The following is a 20365-nucleotide window of genomic DNA, read 5'->3' as shown; positions in this document are numbered from 1 at the left end:
GCTGAATCGTGAGGCTTTCCAGCCCAGGACTTCACCTCTGGCCCCTTTCACACCCGGGATCTTGGGAAGAAGAAACAAAACCAAACACAGCCAAAGCCATCTCCTCCGACCCGGGGCCCCTCCACATCCCTTCCGATCCCGGGTTCCTGCCGGCCTCCCGGGGCGTTTCTCCCAGGCAGGCCTTCGCGGCCACTACACGGGGCTGAGCACTCGAGTCCTCGGGCGTCACGGGGCCCGCGGCCACGCCAAGCACGCACGACTCCCGGGTCTCGTCTGCTCCTGGGTGCCCTGGGCCTCTTCCCTGTGCCGCTGCTGGGTCTTGTGCCCCTGCTTGGCCTCCTTCAGACCCGGCCCCGTGCTACGCGGCCACGTGCTACAGGATCGTGCCAGCAGAACTGGCCCTGGCTGAGCCCCGTACCCACCCTCCTGCCATCCCTGGCCCTGCTAGCAAATGGCAGAGATCCTCTGGCCTCCGAGCCCAGACAAAAATCCTGATGCAGTTGGCCGAGGGGCCGCAAACCAAGGCTTCGCTTGTTCCCGCTCAGGCCCCAGCCATACCCTCTTGTCCTTCGGCTGCTCGTGTGTGGGGTGGGGGAGAGGAGGGTGCGTCCCCGTGCGTGCGTGCGTGGTCTGGGTGTCTCTGCGTGGTGTGTGTGTGTGTGTGTGTGTGTGTTAGATGCCGTGCCTGGTGTAGGTGGGGAAGAGCAAGCCCTCACGCACAGAGCCCCATCACACACTGGGGCCGGGCCGAGGGGGTCAATCTGCTCGGCCTGATTGCGTTGGGCATACATTGCAGAAGGTGGGTTTTCCAAGGCGGAGCAGAGGGTCCCGGCACCTGAGGTTGTCCACGGGGAGAATGTCTGTTCCACGGGGGCAAGCGGTCCCTTCCGTCGTGCCCAAGCCCATGTGACCCCGAAGGCCAGGTGGCCCCGGTCCTTGAGCTGACTGAGGAGTGCTTTGAGACCCGGAGGGTGGCACAGGCGACTGGGCGCCAGCGGCGGCCCTCCCTCCCTTTGAGCGGGACGGGGAGCTGCCGCTGGCATCCGGAGCTCTGGCGGCCTGCGCCCTCTGTCCCTGTGACCGCAGGCTCTGCCGTGGGAGGCGGGATCCCACGTAGAGGTCGCGCGCTGGCTGCCCTGTCTTGGGTTGAGCGACGGAGGGCGACGTGGAGCAGCACCCGACTGAGGCTCCCTGCTTCTCTGTCCCCTGGCGTCTTGCCCTGGACCCAGTGCACCACCTTGTGGCGAGCCCAGGTGTGGCGCGTCCCGCTGTGGGGCCCGCTGGGGTGCAGGACCCACTTTCTCATGGCTTCCGCACGTCCCTCCCCGCCCGCCTGGAGGGCAGTTGGGGAGCGGTCCCCAACGTGGCCTGGGACCAACCTCGCTGGTGACCCGTGTCGCGGGCGCGCGCCCCAGGAGAGTGTGGGGAGGGGAGAGGATTCGGGGACGTAGCTGTGAGGATTCGGTGTGCGTGGGTCTGGCGGGTGGCCCGGACGGGGTCGGGGTCGTGGTCACGGTGGGTCGTTGTGGTGGTGGTGGTGGTGGTGCTGGGGGTGGTGGTGGTGGGGGGGGGGTGGTGGCGAAGTCCCCGAAGACAAAAGGAGCAGCGAGGGAGGGAGGAGCAAAAGCCTACAGCACCCGGTATTCCCAGGCGGTCTCCCATCCAAGTACTAACCAGGTCCGACCCTGCTTAGCTTCCGACATCAGACGAGATCGGGCGCGTTCAGGGTGGTATGGCCGTAGACGCTAGCCGCCGCCTCCGGGAGCCCCAAGAGCCTGCCGAGGGCCCCGGCGTGCGTCTCCACGCTGCTCTCCTGGCACGGCTGGGAGTCCGGGTGGGGGCTGGCAGCCCGGGGCCAGCGGCCAGAGGCCCCGCGCGCCTGCTCGGGCAGCCGGTCTCGCCCAGGTGGCCGCTGGGTGGCTTTCTTCCCGAGGTGTCCTGCTGCCAGGACGAGGGTCAAGTTTTCTCGGGGGAAAATTTCTCAGTGCTCTCGGGCGCTTGTTCTTCTGGGAATGTCCACTGCTGTGGCCAAGGCGGGGGACGCACAGCTCGGGCCAGGGCAAGCAGCCGCCCTCCTCCGTCGCCTCCTGGAGCCGTATCCTTGGGTGGGTGCGTGGCTCCCAGCGGAGGTCTCGGGGACCCTTCCGGTCCTCTTCGTCCGGAAAGCGACACTGCCCCTCCAGCCCATCAGGAAAACGGCAGCCGCGCCCTTCGCCGACCCGCTCCGCCCTCCTCCACACTCAGGGCCTGGGGCTGCGGGGCTGAATCGTGAGGCTTTCCAGCCCAGGACTTCACCTCTGGCCCCTTTCACACCCGGGATCTTGGGAAGAAGAAACAAAACCAAACACAGCCAAAGCCATCTCCTCCGACCCGGGGCCCCTCCACATCCCTTCCGATCCCGGGTTCCTGCCGGCCTCCCGGGGCGTTTCTCCCAGGCAGGCCTTCGCGGCCACTACACGGGGCTGAGCACTCGAGTCCTCGGGCGTCACGGGGCCCGCGGCCACGCCAAGCACGCACGACTCCCGGGTCTCGTCTGCTCCTGGGTGCCCTGGGCCTCTTCCCTGTGCCGCTGCTGGGTCTTGTGCCCCTGCTTGGCCTCCTTCAGACCCGGCCCCGTGCTACGCGGCCACGTGCTACAGGATCGTGCCAGCAGAACTGGCCCTGGCTGAGCCCCGTACCCACCCTCCTGCCATCCCTGGCCCTGCTAGCAAATGGCAGAGATCCTCTGGCCTCCGAGCCCAGACAAAAATCCTGATGCAGTTGGCCGAGGGGCCGCAAACCAAGGCTTCGCTTGTTCCCGCTCAGGCCCCAGCCATACCCTCTTGTCCTTCGGCTGCTCGTGTGTGGGGTGGGGGAGAGGAGGGTGCGTCCCCGTGCGTGCGTGCGTGGTCTGGGTGTCTCTGCGTGGTGTGTGTGTGTGTGTGTGTGTGTGTGTGTGTGTGTGTGTGTTAGATGCCGTGCCTGGTGTAGGTGGGGAAGAGCAAGCCCTCACGCACAGAGCCCCATCACACACTGGGGCCGGGCCGAGGGGGTCAATCTGCTCGGCCTGATTGCGTTGGGCATACATTGCAGAAGGTGGGTTTTCCAAGGCGGAGCAGAGGGTCCCGGCACCTGAGGTTGTCCACGGGGAGAATGTCTGTTCCACGGGGGCAAGCGGTCCCTTCCGTCGTGCCCAAGCCCATGTGACCCCGAAGGCCAGGTGGCCCCGGTCCTTGAGCTGACTGAGGAGTGCTTTGAGACCCGGAGGGTGGCACAGGCGACTGGGCGCCAGCGGCGGCCCTCCCTCCCTTTGAGCGGGACGGGGAGCTGCCGCTGGCATCCGGAGCTCTGGCGGCCTGCGCCCTCTGTCCCTGTGACCGCAGGCTCTGCCGTGGGAGGCGGGATCCCACGTAGAGGTCGCGCGCTGGCTGCCCTGTCTTGGGTTGAGCGACGGAGCGCGACGTGGAGCAGCACCCGACTGAGGCTCCCTGCTTCTCTGTCCACTGGCGTCTTGCCCTGGACCCAGTGCACCACCTTGTGGCGAGCCCAGGTGTGGCGCGTCCCGCTGTGGGGCCCGCTGGGGTGCAGGACCCACTTTCTCATGGCTTCCGCACGTCCCTCCCCGCCCGCCTGGAGGGCAGTTGGGGAGCGGTCCCCAACGTGGCCTGGGACCAACCTCGCTGGTGACCCGTGTCGCGGGCGCGCGCCCCAGGAGAGTGTGGGGAGGGGAGAGGATTCGGGGACGTAGCTGTGAGGATTCGGTGTGCGTGGGTCTGGCGGGTGGCCCGGACGGGGTCGGGGTCGTGGTCACGGTGGGTCGTTGTGGTGGTGGTGGTGGTGGTGGTGCTGGGGGTGGTGGTGGTGGTGGGGGGAGTGGTGGCGAAGTCCCCGAAGACAAAAGGAGCAGCGAGGGAGGGAGGAGCAAAAGCCTACAGCACCCGGTATTCCCAGGCGGTCTCCCATCCAAGTACTAACCAGGCCCGACCCTGCTTAGCTTCCGAGATCAGACGAGATCGGGCGCGTTCAGGGTGGTATGGCCGTAGACGCTAGCCGCCGCCTCCGGGAGCCCCAAGAGCCTGCCGAGGGCCCCGGCGTGCGTCTCCACGCTGCTCTCCTGGCACGGCTGGGAGTCCGGGTGGGGGCTGGCAGCCCGGGGCCAGCGGCCAGAGGCCACGCGCGCCTGCTCGGGCAGCCGGTCTCGCCCAGGTGGCCGCTGGGTGGCTTTCTTCCCGAGGTGTCCTGCTGCCAGGACGAGGGTCAAGTTTTCTCGGGGGAAAATTTCTCAGTGCTCTCGGGCGCTTGTTCTTCTGGGAATGTCCACTGCTGTGGCCAAGGCGGGGGACGCACAGCTCGGGCCAGGGCAAGCAGCCGCCCTCCTCCGTCACCTCCTGGAGCCGTATCCTTGGGTGGGTGCGTGGCTCCCAGCGGAGGTCTCGGGGACCCTTCCGGTCCTCTTCGTCCGGAAAGCGCCACTGCCCCTCCAGCCCATCAGGAAAACGGCAGCCGCGCCCTTCGCCGACCCGCTCCGCCCTCCTCCACACTCAGGGCCTGGGGCTGCGGGGCTGAATCGTGAGGCTTTCCAGCCCAGGACTTCACCTCTGGCCCCTTTCACACCCGGGATCTTGGGAAGAAGAAACAAAACCAAACACAGCCAAAGCCATCTCCTCCGACCCGGGGCCCCTCCACATCCCTTCCGATCCCGGGTTCCTGCCGGCCTCCCGGGGCGTTTCTCCCAGGCAGGCCTTCGCGGCCACTACACGGGGCTGAGCACTCGAGTCCTCGGGCGTCACGGGGCCCGCGGCCACGCCAAGCACGCACGACTCCCGGGTCTCGTCTGCTCCTGGGTGCCCTGGGCCTCTTCCCTGTGCCGCTGCTGGGTCTTGTGCCCCTGCTTGGCCTCCTTCAGACCCGGCCCCGTGCTACGCGGCCACGTGCTACAGGATCGTGCCAGCAGAACTGGCCCTGGCTGAGCCCCGTACCCACCCTCCTGCCATCCCTGGCCCTGCTAGCAAATGGCAGAGATCCTCTGGCCTCCGAGCCCAGACAAAAATCCTGATGCAGTTGGCCGAGGGGCCGCAAACCAAGGCTTCGCTTGTTCCCGCTCAGGCCCCAGCCATACCCTCTTGTCCTTCGGCTGCTCGTGTGTGGGGTGGGGGAGAGGAGGGTGCGTCCCCGTGCGTGCGTGCGTGGTCTGGGTGTCTCTGCGTGGTGTGTGTGTGTGTGTGTGTGTGTGTTAGATGCCGTGCCTGGTGTAGGTGGGGAAGAGCAAGCCCTCACGCACAGAGCCCCATCACACACTGGGGCCGGGCCGAGGGGGTCAATCTGCTCGGCCTGATTGCGTTGGGCATACATTGCAGAAGGTGGGTTTTCCAAGGCGGAGCAGAGGGTCCCGGCACCTGAGGTTGTCCACGGGGAGAATGTCTGTTCCACGGGGGCAAGCGGTCCCTTCCGTCGTGCCCAAGCCCATGTGACCCCGAAGGCCAGGTGGCCCCGGTCCTTGAGCTGACTGAGGAGTGCTTTGAGACCCGGAGGGTGGCACAGGCGACTGGGCGCCAGCGGCGGCCCTCCCTCCCTTTGAGCGGGACGGGGAGCTGCCGCTGGCATCCGGAGCTCTGGCGGCCTGCGCCCTCTGTCCCTGTGACCGCAGGCTCTGCCGTGGGAGGCGGGATCCCACGTAGAGGTCGCGCGCTGGCTGCCCTGTCTTGGGTTGAGCGACGGAGGGGGACGTGGAGCAGCACCCGACTGAGGCTCCCTGCTTCTCTGTCCCCTGGCGTCTTGCCCTGGACCCAGTGCACCACCTTGTGGCGAGCCCAGGTGTGGCGCGTCCCGCTGTGGGGCCCGCTGGGGTGCAGGACCCACTTTCTCATGGCTTCCGCACGTCCCTCCCCGCCCGCCTGGAGGGCAGTTGGGGAGCGGTCCCCAACGTGGCCTGGGACCAACCTCGCTGGTGACCCGTGTCGCGGGCGCGCGCCCCAGGAGAGTGTGGGGAGGGGAGAGGATTCGGGGACGTAGCTGTGAGGATTCGGTGTGCGTGGGTCTGGCGGGTGGCCCGGACGGGGTCGGGGTCGTGGTCACGGTGGGTCGTTGTGGTGGTGGTGGTGGTGGTGCTGGGGGTGGTGGTGGTGGGGGGGGGTGGTGGCGAAGTCCCCGAAGACAAAAGGAGCAGCGAGGGAGGGAGGAGCAAAAGCCTACAGCACCCGGTATTCCCAGGCGGTCTCCCATCCAAGTACTAACCAGGTCCGACCCTGCTTAGCTTCCGACATCAGACGAGATCGGGCGCGTTCAGGGTGGTATGGCCGTAGACGCTAGCCGCCGCCTCCGGGAGCCCCAAGAGCCTGCCGAGGGCCCCGGCGTGCGTCTCCACGCTGCTCTCCTGGCACGGCTGGGAGTCCGGGTGGGGGCTGGCAGCCCGGGGCCAGCGGCCAGAGGCCCCGCGCGCCTGCTCGGGCAGCCGGTCTCGCCCAGGTGGCCGCTGGGTGGCTTTCTTCCCGAGGTGTCCTGCTGCCAGGACGAGGGTCAAGTTTTCTCGGGGGAAAATTTCTCAGTGCTCTCGGGCGCTTGTTCTTCTGGGAATGTCCACTGCTGTGGCCAAGGCGGGGGACGCACAGCTCGGGCCAGGGCAAGCAGCCGCCCTCCTCCGTCGCCTCCTGGAGCCGTATCCTTGGGTGGGTGCGTGGCTCCCAGCGGAGGTCTCGGGGACCCTTCCGGTCCTCTTCGTCCGGAAAGTGCCACTGCCCCTCCAGCCCATCAGGAAAACGGCAGCCGCGCCCTTCGCCGACCCGCTCCGCCCTCCTCCACACTCAGGGCCTGGGGCTGCGGGGCTGAATCGTGAGGCTTTCCAGCCCAGGACTTCACCTCTGGCCCCTTTCACACCCGGGATCTTGGGAAGAAGAAACAAAACCAAACACAGCCAAAGCCATCTCCTCCGACCCGGGGCCCCTCCACATCCCTTCCGATCCCGGGTTCCTGCCGGCCTCCCGGGGCGTTTCTCCCAGGCAGGCCTTCGCGGCCACTACACGGGGCTGAGCACTCGAGTCCTCGGGCGTCACGGGGCCCGCGGCCACGCCAAGCACGCACGACTCCCGGGTCTCGTCTGCTCCTGGGTGCCCTGGGCCTCTTCCCTGTGCCGCTGCTGGGTCTTGTGCCCCTGCTTGGCCTCCTTCAGACCCGGCCCCGTGCTACGCGGCCACGTGCTACAGGATCGTGCCAGCAGAACTGGCCCTGGCTGAGCCCCGTACCCACCCTCCTGCCATCCCTGGCCCTGCTAGCAAATGGCAGAGATCCTCTGGCCTCCGAGCCCAGACAAAAATCCTGATGCAGTTGGCCGAGGGGCCGCAAACCAAGGCTTCGCTTGTTCCCGCTCAGGCCCCAGCCATACCCTCTTGTCCTTCGGCTGCTCGTGTGTGGGGTGGGGGAGAGGAGGGTGCGTCCCCGTGCGTGCGTGCGTGGTCTGGGTGTCTCTGCGTGGTGTGTGTGTGTGTGTGTGTGTGTGTGTGTGTGTGTGTGTTAGATGCCGTGCCTGGTGTAGGTGGGGAAGAGCAAGCCCTCACGCACAGAGCCCCATCACACACTGGGGCCGGGCCGAGGGGGTCAATCTGCTCGGCCTGATTGCGTTGGGCATACATTGCAGAAGGTGGGTTTTCCAAGGCGGAGCAGAGGGTCCCGGCACCTGAGGTTGTCCACGGGGAGAATGTCTGTTCCACGGGGGCAAGCGGTCCCTTCCGTCGTGCCCAAGCCCATGTGACCCCGAAGGCCAGGTGGCCCCGGTCCTTGAGCTGACTGAGGAGTGCTTTGAGACCCGGAGGGTGGCACAGGCGACTGGGCGCCAGCGGCGGCCCTCCCTCCCTTTGAGCGGGACGGGGAGCTGCCGCTGGCATCCGGAGCTCTGGCGGCCTGCGCCCTCTGTCCCTGTGACCGCAGGCTCTGCCGTGGGAGGCGGGATCCCACGTAGAGGTCGCGCGCTGGCTGCCCTGTCTTGGGTTGAGCGACGGAGCGCGACGTGGAGCAGCACCCGACTGAGGCTCCCTGCTTCTCTGTCCCCTGGCGTCTTGCCCTGGACCCAGTGCACCACCTTGTGGCGAGCCCAGGTGTGGCGCGTCCCGCTGTGGGGCCCGCTGGGGTGCAGGACCCACTTTCTCATGGCTTCCGCACGTCCCTCCCCGCCCGCCTGGAGGGCAGTTGGGGAGCGGTCCCCAACGTGGCCTGGGACCAACCTCGCTGGTGACCCGTGTCGCGGGCGCGCGCCCCAGGAGAGTGTGGGGAGGGGAGAGGATTCGGGGACGTAGCTGTGAGGATTCGGTGTGCGTGGGTCTGGCGGGTGGCCCGGACGGGGTCGGGGTCGTGGTCACGGTGGGTCGTTGTGGTGGTGGTGGTGGTGGTGGTGCTGGGGGTGGTGGTGGTGGTGGGGGGGGTGGTGGCGAAGTCCCCGAAGACAAAAGGAGCAGCGAGGGAGGGAGGAGCAAAAGCCTACAGCACCCGGTATTCCCAGGCGGTCTCCCATCCAAGTACTAACCAGGCCCGACCCTGCTTAGCTTCCGAGATCAGACGAGATCGGGCGCGTTCAGGGTGGTATGGCCGTAGACGCTAGCCGCCGCCTCCGGGAGCCCCAAGAGCCTGCCGAGGGCCCCGGCGTGCGTCTCCACGCTGCTCTCCTGGCACGGCTGGGAGTCCGGGTGGGGGCTGGCAGCCCGGGGCCAGCGGCCAGAGGCCACGCGCGCCTGCTCGGGCAGCCGGTCTCGCCCAGGTGGCCGCTGGGTGGCTTTCTTCCCGAGGTGTCCTGCTGCCAGGACGAGGGTCAAGTTTTCTCGGGGGAAAATTTCTCAGTGCTCTCGGGCGCTTGTTCTTCTGGGAATGTCCACTGCTGTGGCCAAGGCGGGGGACGCACAGCTCGGGCCAGGGCAAGCAGCCGCCCTCCTCCGTCGCCTCCTGGAGCCGTATCCTTGGGTGGGTGCGTGGCTCCCAGCGGAGGTCTCGGGGACCCTTCCGGTCCTCTTCGTCCGGAAAGCGCCACTGCCCCTCCAGCCCATCAGGAAAACGGCAGCCGCGCCCTTCGCCGACCCGCTCCGCCCTCCTCCACACTCAGGGCCTGGGGCTGCGGGGCTGAATCGTGAGGCTTTCCAGCCCAGGACTTCACCTCTGGCCCCTTTCACACCCGGGATCTTGGGAAGAAGAAACAAAACCAAACACAGCCAAAGCCATCTCCTCCGACCCGGGGCCCCTCCACATCCCTTCCGATCCCGGGTTCCTGCCGGCCTCCCGGGGCGTTTCTCCCAGGCAGGCCTTCGCGGCCACTACACGGGGCTGAGCACTCGAGTCCTCGGGCGTCACGGGGCCCGCGGCCACGCCAAGCACGCACGACTCCCGGGTCTCGTCTGCTCCTGGGTGCCCTGGGCCTCTTCCCTGTGCCGCTGCTGGGTCTTGTGCCCCTGCTTGGCCTCCTTCAGACCCGGCCCCGTGCTACGCGGCCACGTGCTACAGGATCGTGCCAGCAGAACTGGCCCTGGCTGAGCCCCGTACCCACCCTCCTGCCATCCCTGGCCCTGCTAGCAAATGGCAGAGATCCTCTGGCCTCCGAGCCCAGACAAAAATCCTGATGCAGTTGGCCGAGGGGCCGCAAACCAAGGCTTCGCTTGTTCCCGCTCAGGCCCCAGCCATACCCTCTTGTCCTTCGGCTGCTCGTGTGTGGGGTGGGGGAGAGGAGGGTGCGTCCCCGTGCGTGCGTGCGTGGTCTGGGTGTCTCTGCGTGCTGTGTGTGTGTGTGTGGGTGTGTGTGTGTGTGTGTGTGTTAGATGCCGTGCCTGGTGTAGGTGGGGAAGAGCAAGCCCTCACGCACAGAGCCCCATCACACACTGGGGCCGGGCCGAGGGGGTCAATCTGCTCGGCCTGATTGCGTTGGGCATACATTGCAGAAGGTGGGTTTTCCAAGGCGGAGCAGAGGGTCCCGGCACCTGAGGTTGTCCACGGGGAGAATGTCTGTTCCACGGGGGCAAGCGGTCCCTTCCGTCGTGCCCAAGCCCATGTGACCCTGAAGGCCAGGTGGCCCCGGTCCTTGAGCTGACTGAGGAGTGCTTTGAGACCCGGAGGGTGGCACAGGCGACTGGGCGCCAGCGGCGGCCCTCCCTCCCTTTGAGCGGGACGGGGAGCTGCCGCTGGTATCCGGAGCTCTGGCGGCCTGCGCCCTCTGTCCCTGTGACCGCAGGCTCTGCCGTGGGAGGCGGGATCCCACGTAGAGGTCGCGCGCTGGCTGCCCTGTCTTGGGTTGAGCGACGGAGGGCGACGTGGAGCAGCACCCGACTGAGGCTCCCTGCTTCTCTGTCCCCTGGCGTCTTGCCCTGGACCCAGTGCACCACCTTGTGGCGAGCCCAGGTGTGGCGCGTCCCGCTGTGGGGCCCGCTGGGGTGCAGGACCCACTTTCTCATGGCTTCCGCACGTCCCTCCCCGCCCGCCTGGAGGGCAGTTGGGGAGCGGTCCCCAACGTGGCCTGGGACCAACCTCGCTGGTGACCCGTGTCACGGGCGCGCGCCCCAGGAGAGTGTGGGGAGGGGAGAGGATTCGGGGACGTAGCTGTGAGGATTCGGTGTGCGTGGGTCTGGCGGGTGGCCCGGACGGGGTCGGGGTCGTGGTCACGGTGGGTCGTTGTGGTGGTGGTGGTGGTGGTGGTGCTGGGGGTGGTGGTGGTGGTGGGGGGGGTGGTGGCGAAGTCCCCGAAGACAAAAGGAGCAGCGAGGGAGGGAGGAGCAAAAGCCTACAGCACCCGGTATTCCCAGGCGGTCTCCCATCCAAGTACTAACCAGGCCCGACCCTGCTTAGCTTCCGAGATCAGACGAGATCGGGCGCGTTCAGGGTGGTATGGCCGTAGACGCTAGCCGCCGCCTCCGGGAGCCCCAAGAGCCTGCCGAGGGCCCCGGCGTGCGTCTCCACGCTGCTCTCCTGGCACGGCTGGGAGTCCGGGTGGGGGCTGGCAGCCCGGGGCCAGCGGCCAGAGGCCCCGCGCGCCTGCTCGGGCAGCCGGTCTCGCCCAGGTGGCCGCTGGGTGGCTTTCTTCCCGAGGTGTCCTGCTGCCAGGACGAGGGTCAAGTTTTCTCGGGGGAAAATTTCTCAGTGCTCTCGGGCGCTTGTTCTTCTGGGAATGTCCACTGCTGTGGCCAAGGCGGGGGACGCACAGCTTGGGCCAGGGCAAGCAGCCGCCCTCCTCCGTCGCCTCCTGGAGCCGTATCCTTGGGTGGGTGCGTGGCTCCCAGCGGAGGTCTCGGGGACCCTTCCGGTCCTCTTCGTCCGGAAAGCGCCACTGCCCCTCCAGCCCATCAGGAAAACGGCAGCCGCGCCCTTCGCCGACCCGCTCCGCCCTCCTCCACACTCAGGGCCTGGGGCTGCGGGGCTGAATCGTGAGGCTTTCCAGCCCAGGACTTCACCTCTGGCCCCTTTCACACCCGGGATCTTGGGAAGAAGAAACAAAACCAAACACAGCCAAAGCCATCTCCTCCGACCCGGGGCCCCTCCACATCCCTTCCGATCCCGGGTTCCTGCCGGCCTCCCGGGGCGTTTCTCCCAGGCAGGCCTTCGCGGCCACTACACGGGGCTGAGCACTCGAGTCCTCGGGCGTCACGGGGCCCGCGGCCACGCCAAGCACGCACGACTCCCGGGTCTCGTCTGCTCCTGGGTGCCCTGGGCCTCTTCCCTGTGCCGCTGCTGGGTCTTGTGCCCCTGCTTGGCCTCCTTCAGACCCGGCCCCGTGCTACGCGGCCACGTGCTACAGGATCGTGCCAGCAGAACTGGCCCTGGCTGAGCCCCGTACCCACCCTCCTGCCATCCCTGGCCCTGCTAGCAAATGGCAGAGATCCTCTGGCCTCCGAGCCCAGACAAAAATCCTGATGCAGTTGGCCGAGGGGCCGCAAACCAAGGCTTCGCTTGTTCCCGCTCAGGCCCCAGCCATACCCTCTTGTCCTTCGGCTGCTCGTGTGTGGGGTGGGGGAGAGGAGGGTGCGTCCCCGTGCGTGCGTGCGTGGTCTGGGTGTCTCTGCGTGGTGTGTGTGTGTGTGTGTGTGTGTGTTAGATGCCGTGCCTGGTGTAGGTGGGGAAGAGCAAGCCCTCACGCACAGAGCCCCATCACACACTGGGGCCGGGCCGAGGGGGTCAATCTGCTCGGCCTGATTGCGTTGGGCATACATTGCAGAAGGTGGGTTTTCCAAGGCGGAGCAGAGGGTCCCGGCACCTGAGGTTGTCCACGGGGAGAATGTCTGTTCCACGGGGGCAAGCGGTCCCTTCCGTCGTGCCCAAGCCCATGTGACCCCGAAGGCCAGGTGGCCCCGGTCCTTGAGCTGACTGAGGAGTGCTTTGAGACCCGGAGGGTGGCACAGGCGACTGGGCGCCAGCGGCGGCCCTCCCTCCCTTTGAGCGGGACGGGGAGCTGCCGCTGGTATCCGGAGCTCTGGCGGCCTGCGCCCTCTGTCCCTGTGACCGCAGGCTCTGCCGTGGGAGGCGGGATCCCACGTAGAGGTCGCGCGCTGGCTGCCCTGTCTTGGGTTGAGCGACGGAGGGCGACGTGGAGCAGCACCCGACTGAGGCTCCCTGCTTCTCTGTCCCCTGGCGTCTTGCCCTGGACCCAGTGCACCACCTTGTGGCGAGCCCAGGTGTGGCGCGTCCCGCTGTGGGGCCCGCTGGGGTGCAGGACCCACTTTCTCATGGCTTCCGCACGTCCCTCCCCGCCCGCCTGGAGGGCAGTTGGGGAGCGGTCCCCAACGTGGCCTGGGACCAACCTCGCTGGTGACCCGTGTCGCGGGCGCGCGCCCCAGGAGAGTGTGGGGAGGGGAGAGGATTCGGGGACGTAGCTGTGAGGATTCGGTGTGCGTGGGTCTGGCGGGTGGCCCGGACGGGGTCGGGGTCGTGGTCACGGTGGGTCGTTGTGGTGGTGGTGGTGGTGGTGGTGCTGGGGGTGGTGGTGGTGGTGGGGGGGGTGGTGGCGAAGTCCCCGAAGACAAAAGGAGCAGCGAGGGAGGGAGGAGCAAAAGCCTACAGCACCCGGTATTCCCAGGCGGTCTCCCATCCAAGTACTAACCAGGCCCGACCCTGCTTAGCTTCCGAGATCAGACGAGATCGGGCGCGTTCAGGGTGGTATGGCCGTAGACGCTAGCCGCCGCCTCCGGGAGCCCCAAGAGCCTGCCGAGGGCCCCGGCGTGCGTCTCCACGCTGCTCTCCTGGCACGGCTGGGAGTCCGGGTGGGGGCTGGCAGCCCGGGGCCAGCGGCCAGAGGCCACGCGCGCCTGCTCGGGCAGCCGGTCTCGCCCAGGTGGCCGCTGGGTGGCTTTCTTCCCGAGGTGTCCTGCTGCCAGGACGAGGGTCAAGTTTTCTCGGGGGAAAATTTCTCAGTGCTCTCGGGCGCTTGTTCTTCTGGGAATGTCCACTGCTGTGGCCAAGGCGGGGGACGCACAGCTCGGGCCAGGGCAAGCAGCCGCCCTCCTCCGTCGCCTCCTGGAGCCGTATCCTTGGGTGGGTGCGTGGCTCCCAGCGGAGGTCTCGGGGACCCTTCCGGTCCTCTTCGTCCGGAAAGCGACACTGCCCCTCCAGCCCATCAGGAAAACGGCAGCCGCGCCCTTCGCCGACCCGCTCCGCCCTCCTCCACACTCAGGGCCTGGGGCTGCGGGGCTGAATCGTGAGGCTTTCCAGCCCAGGACTTCACCTCTGGCCCCTTTCACACCCGGGATCTTGGGAAGAAGAAACAAAACCAAACACAGCCAAAGCCATCTCCTCCGACCCGGGGCCCCTCCACATCCCTTTCGATCCCGGGTTCCTGCCGGCCTCCCGGGGCGTTTCTCCCAGGCAGGCCTTCGCGGCCACTACACGGGGCTGAGCACTCGAGTCCTCGGGCGTCACGGGGCCCGCGGCCACGCCAAGCACGCACGACTCCCGGGTCTCGTCTGCTCCTGGGTGCCCTGGGCCTCTTCCCTGTGCCGCTGCTGGGTCTTGTGCCCCTGCTTGGCCTCCTTCAGACCCGGCCCCGTGCTACGCGGCCACGTGCTACAGGATCGTGCCAGCAGAACTGGCCCTGGCTGAGCCCCGTACCCACCCTCCTGCCATCCCTGGCCCTGCTAGCAAATGGCAGAGATCCTCTGGCCTCCGAGCCCAGACAAAAATCCTGATGCAGTTGGCCGAGGGGCCGCAAACCAAGGCTTCGCTTGTTCCCGCTCAGGCCCCAGCCATACCCTCTTGTCCTTCGGCTGCTCGTGTGTGGGGTGGGGGAGAGGAGGGTGCGTCCCCGTGCGTGCGTGCGTGGTCTGGGTGTCTCTGCGTGCTGTGTGTGTGTGTGTGGGTGTGTGTGTGTGTGTGTGTGTTAGATGCCGTGCCTGGTGTAGGTGGGGAAGAGCAAGCCCTCACGCACAGAGCCCCATCACACACTGGGGCCGGGCCGAGGGGGTCAATCTGCTCGGCCTGATTGCGTTGGGCATACATTGCAGAAGGTGGGTTTTCCAAGGCGGAGCAGAGGGTCCCGGCACCTGAGGTTGTCCACGGGGAGAATGTCTGTTCCACGGGGGCAAGCGGTCCCTTCCGTCGTGCCCAAGCCCATGTGACCCTGAAGGCCAGGTGGCCCCGGTCCTTGAGCTGACTGAGGAGTGCTTTGAGACCCGGAGGGTGGCACAGGCGACTGGGCGCCAGCGGCGGCCCTCCCTCCCTTTGAGCGGGACGGGGAGCTGCCGCTGGTATCCGGAGCTCTGGCGGCCTGCGCCCTCTGTCCCTGTGACCGCAGGCTCTGCCGTGGGAGGCGGGATCCCACGTAGAGGTCGCGCGCTGGCTGCCCTGTCTTGGGTTGAGCGACGGAGGGCGACGTGGAGCAGCACCCGACTGAGGCTCCCTGCTTCTCTGTCCCCTGGCGTCTTGCCCTGGACCCAGTGCACCACCTTGTGGCGAGCCCAGGTGTGGCGCGTCCCGCTGTGGGGCCCGCTGGGGTGCAGGACCCACTTTCTCATGGCTTCCGCACGTCCCTCCCCGCCCGCCTGGAGGGCAGTTGGGGAGCGGTCCCCAACGTGGCCTGGGACCAACCTCGCTGGTGACCCGTGTCGCGGGCGCGCGCCCCAGGAGAGTGTGGGGAGGGGAGAGGATTCGGGGACGTAGCTGTGAGGATTCGGTGTGCGTGGGTCTGGCGGGTGGCCCGGACGGGGTCGGGGTCGTGGTCACGGTGGGTCGTTGTGGTGGTGGTGGTGGTGGTGGTGCTGGGGGTGGTGGTGGTGGTGGGGGGGGTGGTGGCGAAGTCCCCGAAGACAAAAGGAGCAGCGAGGGAGGGAGGAGCAAAAGCCTACAGCACCCGGTATTCCCAGGCGGTCTCCCATCCAAGTACTAACCAGGCCCGACCCTGCTTAGCTTCCGAGATCAGACGAGATCGGGCGCGTTCAGGGTGGTATGGCCGTAGACGCTAGCCGCCGCCTCCGGGAGCCCCAAGAGCCTGCCGAGGGCCCCGGCGTGCGTCTCCACGCTGCTCTCCTGGCACGGCTGGGAGTCCGGGTGGGGGCTGGCAGCCCGGGGCCAGCGGCCAGAGGCCCCGCGCGCCTGCTCGGGCAGCCGGTCTCGCCCAGGTGGCCGCTGGGTGGCTTTCTTCCCGAGGTGTCCTGCTGCCAGGACGAGGGTCAAGTTTTCTCGGGGGAAAATTTCTCAGTGCTCTCGGGCGCTTGTTCTTCTGGGAATGTCCACTGCTGTGGCCAAGGCGGGGGACGCACAGCTCGGGCCAGGGCAAGCAGCCGCCCTCCTCCGTCGCCTCCTGGAGCCGTATCCTTGGGTGGGTGCGTGGCTCCCAGCGGAGGTCTCGGGGACCCTTCCGGTCCTCTTCGTCCGGAAAGCGCCACTGCCCCTCCAGCCCATCAGGAAAACGGCAGCCGCGCCCTTCGCCGACCCGCTCCGCCCTCCTCCACACTCAGGGCCTGGGGCTGCGGGGCTGAATCGTGAGGCTTTCCAGCCCAGGACTTCACCTCTGGCCCCTTTCACACCCGGGATCTTGGGAAGAAGAAACAAAACCAAACACAGCCAAAGCCATCTCCTCCGACCCGGGGCCCCTCCACATCCCTTCCGATCCCGGGTTCCTGCCGGCCTCCCGGGGCGTTTCTCCCAGGCAGGCCTTCGCGGCCACTACACGGGGCTGAGCACTCGAGTCCTCGGGCGTCACGGGGCCCGCGGCCACGCCAAGCACGCACGACTCCCGGGTCTCGTCTGCTCCTGGGTGCCCTGGGCCTCTTCCCTGTGCCGCTGCTGGGTCTTGTGCCCCTGCTTGGCCTCCTTCAGACCCGGCCCCGTGCTACGCGGCCACGTGCTACAGGATCGTGCCAGCAGAACTGGCCCTGGCTGAGCCCCGTACCCACCCTCCTGCCATCCCTGGCCCTGCTAGCAAATGGCAGAGATCCTCTGGCCTCCGAGCCCAGACAAAAATCCTGATGCAGTTGGCCGAGGGGCCGCAAACCAAGGCTTCGCTTGTTCCCGCTCAGGCCCCAGCCATACCCTCTTGTCCTTCGGCTGCTCGTGTGTGGGGTGGGGGAGAGGAGGGTGCGTCCCCGTGCGTGCGTGCGTGGTCTGGGTGTCTCTGCGTGGTGTGTGCGTGTGTGTGTGTGTGTGTGTGTGTGTGTGTGTGTGTGTGTTAGATGCCGTGCCTGGTGTAGGTGGGGAAGAGCAAGCCCTCACGCACAGAGCCCCATCACACACTGGGGCCGGGCCGAGGGGGTCAATCTGCTCGGCCTGATTGCGTTGGGCATACATTGCAGAAGGTGGGTTTTCCAAGGCGGAGCAGAGGGTCCCGGCACCTGAGGTTGTCCACGGGGAGAATGTCTGTTCCACGGGGGCAAGCGGTCCCTTCCGTCGTGCCCAAGCCCATGTGACCCCGAAGGCCAGGTGGCCCCGGTCCTTGAGCTGACTGAGGAGTGCTTTGAGACCCGGAGGGTGGCACAGGCGACTGGGCGCCAGCGGCGGCCCTCCCTCCCTTTGAGCGGGACGGGGAGCTGCCGCTGGCATCCGGAGCTCTGGCGGCCTGCGCCCTCTGTCCCTGTGACCGCAGGCTCTGCCGTGGGAGGCGGGATCCCACGTAGAGGTCGCGCGCTGGCTGCCCTGTCTTGGGTTGAGCGACGGAGGGCGACGTGGAGCAGCACCCGACTGAGGCTCCCTGCTTCTCTGTCCCCTGGCGTCTTGTCCTGGACCCAGTGCACCACCTTGTGGCGAGCCCAGGTGTGGCGCGTCCCGCTGTGGGGCCCGCTGGGGTGCAGGACCCACTTTCTCATGGCTTCCGCACGTCCCTCCCCGCCCGCCTGGAGGGCAGTTGGGGAGCGGTCCCCAACGTGGCCTGGGACCAACCTCGCTGGTGACCCGTGTCGCGGGCGCGCGCCCCAGGAGAGTGTGGGGAGGGGAGAGGATTCGGGGACGTAGCTGTGAGGATTCGGTGTGCGTGGGTCTGGCGGGTGGCCCGGACGGGGTCGGGGTCGTGGTCACGGTGGGTCGTTGTGGTGGTGGTGGTGGTGGTGCTGGGGGTGGTGGTGGTGGGGGGGGGTGGTGGCGAAGTCCCCGAAGACAAAAGGAGCAGCGAGGGAGGGAGGAGCAAAAGCCTACAGCACCCGGTATTCCCAGGCGGTCTCCCATCCAAGTACTAACCAGGCCCGACCCTGCTTAGCTTCCGAGATCAGACGAGATCGGGCGCGTTCAGGGTGGTATGGCCGTAGACGCTAGCCGCCGCCTCCGGGAGCCCCAAGAGCCTGCCGAGGGCCCCGGCGTGCGTCTCCACGCTGCTCTCCTGGCACGGCTGGGAGTCCGGGTGGGGGCTGGCAGCCCGGGGCCAGCGGCCAGAGGCCCCGCGCGCCTGCTCGGGCAGCCGGTCTCGCCCAGGTGGCCGCTGGGTGGCTTTCTTCCCGAGGTGTCCTGCTGCCAGGACGAGGGTCAAGTTTTCTCGGGGGAAAATTTCTCAGTGCTCTCGGGCGCTTGTTCTTCTGGGAATGTCCACTGCTGTGGCCAAGGCGGGGGACGCACAGCTCGGGCCAGGGCAAGCAGCCGCCCTCCTCCGTCGCCTCCTGGAGCCGTATCCTTGGGTGGGTGCGTGGCTCCCAGCGGAGGTCTCGGGGACCCTTCCGGTCCTCTTCGTCCGGAAAGCGACACTGCCCCTCCAGCCCATCAGGAAAACGGCAGCCGCGCCCTTCGCCGACCCGCTCCGCCCTCCTCCACACTCAGGGCCTGGGGCTGCGGGGCTGAATCGTGAGGCTTTCCAGCCCAGGACTTCACCTCTGGCCCCTTTCACACCCGGGATCTTGGGAAGAAGAAACAAAACCAAACACAGCCAAAGCCATCTCCTCCGACCCGGGGCCCCTCCACATCCCTTCCGATCCCGGGTTCCTGCCGGCCTCCCGGGGCGTTTCTCCCAGGCAGGCCTTCGCGGCCACTACACGGGGCTGAGCACTCGAGTCCTCGGGCGTCACGGGGCCCGCGGCCACGCCAAGCACGCACGACTCCCGGGTCTCGTCTGCTCCTGGGTGCCCTGGGCCTCTTCCCTGTGCCGCTGCTGGGTCTTGTGCCCCTGCTTGGCCTCCTTCAGACCCGGCCCCGTGCTACGCGGCCACGTGCTACAGGATCGTGCCAGCAGAACTGGCCCTGGCTGAGCCCCGTACCCACCCTCCTGCCATCCCTGGCCCTGCTAGCAAATGGCAGAGATCCTCTGGCCTCCGAGCCCAGACAAAAATCCTGATGCAGTTGGCCGAGGGGCCGCAAACCAAGGCTTCGCTTGTTCCCGCTCAGGCCCCAGCCATACCCTCTTGTCCTTCGGCTGCTCGTGTGTGGGGTGGGGGAGAGGAGGGTGCGTCCCCGTGCGTGCGTGCGTGGTCTGGGTGTCTCTGCGTGGTGTGTGTGTGTGTGTGTGTGTGTGTGTGTGTGTGTGTGTGTGTTAGATGCCGTGCCTGGTGTAGGTGGGGAAGAGCAAGCCCTCACGCACAGAGCCCCATCACACACTGGGGCCGGGCCGAGGGGGTCAATCTGCTCGGCCTGATTGCGTTGGGCATACATTGCAGAAGGTGGGTTTTCCAAGGCGGAGCAGAGGGTCCCGGCACCTGAGGTTGTCCACGGGGAGAATGTCTGTTCCACGGGGGCAAGCGGTCCCTTCCGTCGTGCCCAAGCCCATGTGACCCCGAAGGCCAGGTGGCCCCGGTCCTTGAGCTGACTGAGGAGTGCTTTGAGACCCGGAGGGTGGCACAGGCGACTGGGCCGGAGCTCTGGCGGCCTGCGCCCTCTGTCCCTGTGACCGCAGGCTCTGCCGTGGGAGGCGGGATCCCACGTAGAGGTCGCGCGCTGGCTGCCCTGTCTTGGGTTGAGCGACGGAGCGCGACGTGGAGCAGCACCCGACTGAGGCTCCCTGCTTCTCTGTCCCCTGGCGTCTTGCCCTGGACCCAGTGCACCACCTTGTGGCGAGCCCAGGTGTGGCGCGTCCCGCTGTGGGGCCCGCTGGGGTGCAGGACCCACTTTCTCATGGCTTCCGCACGTCCCTCCCCGCCCGCCTGGAGGGCAGTTGGGGAGCGGTCCCCAACGTGGCCTGGGACCAACCTCGCTGGTGACCCGTGTCGCGGGCGCGCGCCCCAGGAGAGTGTGGGGAGGGGAGAGGATTCGGGGACGTAGCTGTGAGGATTCGGTGTGCGTGGGTCTGGCGGGTGGCCCGGACGGGGTCGGGGTCGTGGTCACGGTGGGTCGTTGTGGTGGTGGTGGTGGTGGTGGTGCTGGGGGTGGTGGTGGTGGTGGGGGGGGTGGTGGCGAAGTCCCCGAAGACAAAAGGAGCAGCGAGGGAGGGAGGAGCAAAAGCCTACAGCACCCGGTATTCCCAGGCGGTCTCCCATCCAAGTACTAACCAGGCCCGACCCTGCTTAGCTTCCGAGATCAGACGAGATCGGGCGCGTTCAGGGTGGTATGGCCGTAGACGCTAGCCGCCGCCTCCGGGAGCCCCAAGAGCCTGCCGAGGGCCCCGGCGTGCGTCTCCACGCTGCTCTCCTGGCACGGCTGGGAGTCCGGGTGGGGGCTGGCAGCCCGGGGCCAGCGGCCAGAGGCCCCGCGCGCCTGCTCGGGCAGCCGGTCTCGCCCAGGTGGCCGCTGGGTGGCTTTCTTCCCGAGGTGTCCTGCTGCCAGGACGAGGGTCAAGTTTTCTCGGGGGAAAATTTCTCAGTGCTCTCGGGCGCTTGTTCTTCTGGGAATGTCCACTGCTGTGGCCAAGGCGGGGGACGCACAGCTCGGGCCAGGGCAAGCAGCCGCCCTCCTCCGTCGCCTCCTGGAGCCGTATCCTTGGGTGGGTGCGTGGCTCCCAGCGGAGGTCTCGGGGACCCTTCCGGTCCTCTTCGTCCGGAAAGCGCCACTGCCCCTCCAGCCCATCAGGAAAACGGCAGCCGCGCCCTTCGCCGAC

General features: G+C 67.6%; 9 non-coding genes across 9 annotated transcripts; all 9 read right to left on the bottom strand.

The window, feature by feature from the left end:
• Nucleotides 1-1625: 1625 nt before the first annotated feature.
• Nucleotides 1626-1744, bottom strand: LOC141412944 (5S ribosomal RNA). The gene has a single exon (XR_012437786.1). It is a non-coding gene; the product is annotated as a 5S ribosomal RNA (ribosomal RNA).
• A 2161-nt stretch (nucleotides 1745-3905) lies between these two features.
• Nucleotides 3906-4024, bottom strand: LOC141412077 (5S ribosomal RNA). Its single transcript, XR_012436916.1, has one exon. It is a non-coding gene; the product is annotated as a 5S ribosomal RNA (ribosomal RNA).
• A 2140-nt stretch (nucleotides 4025-6164) lies between these two features.
• Nucleotides 6165-6283, bottom strand: LOC141412942 (5S ribosomal RNA). The gene has a single exon (XR_012437784.1). It is a non-coding gene; the product is annotated as a 5S ribosomal RNA (ribosomal RNA).
• A 2159-nt stretch (nucleotides 6284-8442) lies between these two features.
• On the bottom strand, nucleotides 8443-8561 carry LOC141412076 (5S ribosomal RNA). The gene has a single exon (XR_012436915.1). It is a non-coding gene; the product is annotated as a 5S ribosomal RNA (ribosomal RNA).
• Nucleotides 8562-10720: 2159 nt separating this feature from the next.
• On the bottom strand, nucleotides 10721-10839 carry LOC141412075 (5S ribosomal RNA). The gene has a single exon (XR_012436914.1). It is a non-coding gene; the product is annotated as a 5S ribosomal RNA (ribosomal RNA).
• A 2145-nt stretch (nucleotides 10840-12984) lies between these two features.
• Nucleotides 12985-13103, bottom strand: LOC141412074 (5S ribosomal RNA). Its single transcript, XR_012436913.1, has one exon. It is a non-coding gene; the product is annotated as a 5S ribosomal RNA (ribosomal RNA).
• Nucleotides 13104-15262: 2159 nt separating this feature from the next.
• Nucleotides 15263-15381, bottom strand: LOC141412073 (5S ribosomal RNA). The gene has a single exon (XR_012436912.1). It is a non-coding gene; the product is annotated as a 5S ribosomal RNA (ribosomal RNA).
• A 2162-nt stretch (nucleotides 15382-17543) lies between these two features.
• On the bottom strand, nucleotides 17544-17662 carry LOC141412072 (5S ribosomal RNA). The gene has a single exon (XR_012436911.1). It is a non-coding gene; the product is annotated as a 5S ribosomal RNA (ribosomal RNA).
• A 2109-nt stretch (nucleotides 17663-19771) lies between these two features.
• LOC141412071 (5S ribosomal RNA) lies at nucleotides 19772-19890 on the bottom strand. The gene has a single exon (XR_012436910.1). It is a non-coding gene; the product is annotated as a 5S ribosomal RNA (ribosomal RNA).
• Nucleotides 19891-20365: the final 475 nt, after the last annotated feature.

The sequence above is a fragment of the Castor canadensis genome, chromosome 10 (assembly GCF_047511655.1).
Source record: "Castor canadensis chromosome 10, mCasCan1.hap1v2, whole genome shotgun sequence".
Taxonomy (NCBI): Eukaryota; Metazoa; Chordata; class Mammalia; order Rodentia; family Castoridae; genus Castor; species Castor canadensis.
This window is presented reverse-complemented; position numbering and strand designations above follow the sequence as displayed.